This window comes from Rutidosis leptorrhynchoides, chromosome 3 (genome assembly GCF_046630445.1).
Source record: "Rutidosis leptorrhynchoides isolate AG116_Rl617_1_P2 chromosome 3, CSIRO_AGI_Rlap_v1, whole genome shotgun sequence".
In the NCBI taxonomy this organism is placed as follows: Eukaryota; Viridiplantae; Streptophyta; class Magnoliopsida; order Asterales; family Asteraceae; genus Rutidosis; species Rutidosis leptorrhynchoides.
The window spans coordinates 635831677-635836769 of record NC_092335.1 but is presented as its reverse complement, the minus strand read 5'-3'; the positions used below and the strand labels follow the sequence as shown (position 1 = coordinate 635836769).

At 38.2% G+C, this 5093-nt stretch overlaps 1 non-coding gene across 1 annotated transcript; it reads right to left on the bottom strand.

The window, feature by feature from the left end:
- Positions 1 to 556: 556 nt before the first annotated feature.
- LOC139903612 (small nucleolar RNA R71) lies at positions 557 to 663 on the bottom strand. Its single transcript, XR_011778422.1, has one exon. It is a non-coding gene; the product is annotated as a small nucleolar RNA R71 (small nucleolar RNA).
- Positions 664 to 5093: the final 4430 nt, after the last annotated feature.

Sequence of the window (5093 nt, the reverse complement as noted above, 5' to 3'; positions counted from 1 at the left end):
CTAGTTTAGCTTACTTTAGATTACTTTAGAAATTTAGTTTATTTGCTAAAAATTAAAAACAAAAAGGCATACCCAGTATATGACCCAAACCTGATCTAGACCAGGGCCGTTGTTATTCGTACCTGATTCAGACGCTAAAATCTCTAAAGCATGCAAGGAAGCACGAATCAGAAATCAAATGGCGTTACGCGTTACTTTAGCAGAAAATACTAAACCCTCGATTGAAGGTCGAGGATGACCGATCAGATTTCCGGAGATTCAAGGACACTCGTTCGAGTTAAAATATCACATCATCCAGCTCATTCAAAACAATTCTCAGTTTCATGGATTACCGAATGACGATCCTAATTCTCACCTTGATAAATTCACATCTCTTTCGAACTTCTACAAACAGCCAGGGATAGGACAAGATATAGTCCGGCTATACTTGTTTCCCTATTCTCTCACTCATCATGCTCAAACTTGGTTCGAAGGACTCGAAAAAGATTCCATCACGTCATGGACGGAGATGGCTACTAAATTCCTAACCAAATATTTCCCTCCTTCTAAACAAACCAAACTAAGGAATGACATCATTAACTTCAAACAAAGTTATGATGAATCTCTTTACACTGCATGGGAGCGATTCAAAACCCTGCTGAAGAAATGCCCTAATCACCAGCTAGAACGGTCAGCCCAAATCTGTGCCTTCTACAATGGTCTTACGGTAAATCATAGGATGATGATCGATGCAGCAGCTCAAGGGAATCTGATGAACCAAACCGCAGACGAAGTATGGGAGTTGCTCGAGAACATGACAATGCATCATCATGACTGAAACAGTGGTGAAACAACTTCATCATCTACCCCACTCTCTGCACTCAACAATCAAACGGAGGCCATCAAATCCCTCACAGATAAGATGGAATCTCTCGCAGAACAACTCAGAGAATTGAAGACGCAGCCGCAGCAGGTCAACCAAGCTCAGGCTTATGTTAATTGTACCAACCCCAACCCACTGAAGAATATTAAGTTGAGTACGAAAACCCTAATGGTTCAGTCTGTTATGTCCAATACCCAGCTCGTCCACCAAATCCCGGATTCAATCAATAACTTAGAGTTAATAAATTTCAGCGAAGCAATCAACCTTTCTGCTATCGCTATCCACCTTATCCAGCCCAACAATCTCAATTGACCTACGATCAACCACTTCCACTCACTGGTACCCCAATTGAGGAAAATTCCCCTACCACCCAGATTACGAAAGCAGCTAACCCCACTCTCAGAGCTGATGATCAGGTCACTCAGTTCATTCAAGGATAACAACAGCTAAATCAGAGAACTGTAGCCAGGCAAGATCGGATGGAGATACTAATGAGAAACCAATTGGCTCTGCTCAAAAGTCTGGAAACGCAGCTCGGACAGTTATCACAATGCCTTGAAACCCGACCGCAGGGAAGATTGCCAAGTAATACTATCCAAAATCCCTACATAGAAGAAGCAAAACAAATAGATTCCGTAATCTCAGAGGAAGAACCACGGAGAAGGTCAGCCAGGCTCAAGAACAAATCAACATATACTCAGAAGCTGACCCCGAAAACTTCAGTTCGTGTACCCTATCCTAGAAGGCTACAAGAAGAACCATCTAAGCTTGATTCCATCAAACTTGATGGAAGATTCCTGGACACTATGTCCAAAGTTCCTAACCAGAAGAGATACATCCGAAGGCTTCTCTCTACAAAGGAGAGGATACCGGACTCTAACAAAATTCCACTGAGTGAAGAATGCTCTGCATTACTCACGAACTCTCTACCACCGAAGCTAGGAGATACGGGCCGATTTGTTTTCTAGTGTACAATCTACCAATCTGGAACCATTCATGCGTTAGCAGATTTAGGAGAGAGAATCAACCTAATCCCCTACTCTCTCTACAAGAGATTAGAGTTAGGAGACTTGTCACCAACTAAAATGACAATCCAACTTGCCGATCATACAATTCGATATCCTAAGGGCATGGTTAAGAACGTCTTGGTGAAAGTCGACAAATTCTTGTATCCTACAAATTTCGTAGTAATGGATATTAAGGAAGACCTACACATTCCAGTAGTGTTAGGAAGACCTTTCATGAATACGACCAGGACTGTCATTGATGTGTACAATCAAACCTTGATCTTACGATCACATGGGGAGAGCGTTACCTTCAAAATTGACCGACTAACCGATCTTTTTGGACAGGAAGAGATGTTTGCTATTTCCACCAGACGGATCACTTCCGATGACGAGTCTTCACCTCCCGCCGATGATATCGAGATGGGTGTCGAATCACAGCCTGTAGACGACCCAGAAATGGAAGAAGAGGATCCCAGCGAAGAAATAGAGGAAGAGGAGGAATCTGAAGAGGAAGAGGAAATGGAAGACGTAAAAGAAACTGCGACAATACCCGCTTCAAGCATTGAGCGTCATGAGAAAATAATGAGGCTTGAGACAGAAGATCTCAGTTTAATCATCCGCATCAAGAAGAAGACCGACAAGGCTGAGGTCTAGGATATAGAAATTGATCCTGCAAGTATCAAACTGGAAAATCAGAATACTGAAGAAACCCATTCATTAGACGCATCCTCAGAAGAACAATACACCGATGATGATGAGGTAGAGCAACATGAAGACATTCTGAATAACTCACACTCTCCAACCGAACCAGATCAAGAGGAGCAGGAATCTTCTTCAGATCGGATTCCGGTTATATCTACACACGTAGACATGATAACCTTCATCAATGATACCAATGAATTTGAAGATATTCTCAAGGCCATCCAAAAATCAACCATTGATTTTTCGCTATGCTTAACATTATATATATTATATTATATATTATTAAAATCGAGCAGCCCACGTTTTGAAAAGCAAAATTATCTGTCCCAGCTGGCCATGCGATCACATGGCCTTGAAGCACGAATCTCATGCGATCGCATGAGCCCAGAATCCTGGCCAGGTCCTATAAATTGCAATGTTTTCAGCCGAATTTTACACACTCTTTTCATTCCTTCTTCCGTAAACATAAATATATATTTAAATTATAATTTTAATTTAATTTAATTTTAATAATAAAGTTATGGTTTAGTTGGGTTATTGTAAGAAATGTTTTACGGGTTTTAAGTCGAAACTCTGTCCGAATAACGCTACGCGATAAATAATCACTGTAAGCTATGTTCTTCCTTTTTAAATTAATGTCTCGCAACTAAGTTATTATTATGCTTATTTGAGCCGAAGTAATTGTGATGTTGGGCTAAATATTAATATGGGGTTATTGGATTTTGTACCATAATTCGGGTTTGGACAAAAGACCGACACTTGTGAACATTGGACTATTGACTATTAATAGGTAGGGGGTATTGTCTAATTGAATGACAACCCATTGCAACCTGTCGAACCTATCTTCAAATTAGTTAATCTAATAATTATTAAATTGATTACGAATGTCCTATTTAGTGACGTTTACACAGGAATCCGACAATGAAGTTAATCACAAATTCGACACCACAGCTACCTAAGTGTGGGGAGATTCAAATGTTCTAAGAAAAAAATGTTGTCTAGAGTTAGTTGTTCTGTTCTCGTGTAGTTCCGAGAATGGAATCTGTGACGATTGATCCAAATCTATATGGACAATACGTCATTCATTGATTTCATTGCGAGGTATTTGACCTCTATATGATACGTTTTGTAAACATTGCATTCCTTTGAAAAGGCACACCATAAATGAATATTTAAATCAAAGGTTTTTGACATCTGATGATTTCTACATATAGACAATCACCGTAATATAATAGTTTACAATAGTACTTCCGTTGACAATGCAGTCAAAATAAGATACATGGTGATGATTTGGTGAATGCAACGTTTCCTTGATAAATATGCCATGTAAGACTCCATGCACATAGCTTGTCTAACATATAAGCAAACAGCGGAAGACTTCTAGGGAACCTGAGAATAAACATGCTAACAAGTGTCAACACAAAGGTTGGAGAGTTCATAGTTTTAATGTTTTGCATAATCTGTACATAAAGGTGGATCACAAGATTTCATTTGTTTCATCCAGAAACGTTTATCAAAATATTCTACGAACTTGAGCACCCTGGTAACTAAACTTAACTTATATATATTTTATACCCTTTGTATAATCATCTTAATAATACACACAAACCAACGTGTACGCTTCTCAAATAGCATACGTCCGTTAAAAGGCCAGTGCTCTAGCTCGAACGGGGATATCAAGCCCTATGGATCCATATACAACTACTCGCGCCCACCAGTTCTTATAACTGGCAGTTACTAGTTACCAAAGCTAAGGGATTTTCGGTTCAAACTCAGTGTAGAATTTAGTATTTACTTGTATCCATTTCGTTTAAAATAAAGTGCATGTATTCTCAGCCCAAAAATATAGATTGCAAAAGCAATTAAAAAGGGAGCAAATGAAACTCACCTTAGCAGCATATATAGTCGTTCACTAAAATGTGACTGAAACTCGGATTACCAAATAACCGTAGATCTCAACCTAGAGAACATATGTTGGTCAATAAATGTCTATCAAGCTAGGTCAGGTCATAGTGTATCATAATCCTAATGCTCGATATCGACATACAAAAGTTATCCAAAGTTGTTTCAAAAAGTCAATTTTGACAATAGTTCAACAAACGAGACGTACCTTATATAAGGATTCATTTACTCGGCTGGTAATATTTAAAAATCCATTTTATCAATCTTGTAAACAAGTTGTTTAAATCTTAATTACAGATTCAAAAGCAATTTCAATTATCATCAATCATAATTCAGTTGATCATATCTTTTAATCCGTTCATCGAAACTATTCGATATCTAAATGAAAAGTCATTGATTTTTCGCCAGCTTTCCAAAAACATGTATATCATATACCTTTTACCAGTAATATATGTATTTAATTCGTGATTCATTATAAACTGTTTAGCGACGAAATTTAGCATACAAGCATGTATAAATATATATACTCGAGCACTAGACATGGATACACAATTAATATATAAAAGATAAATTATGAGTGCTTACGTATCAGTATTGAGATTCAATATTGTAGGAAAGTA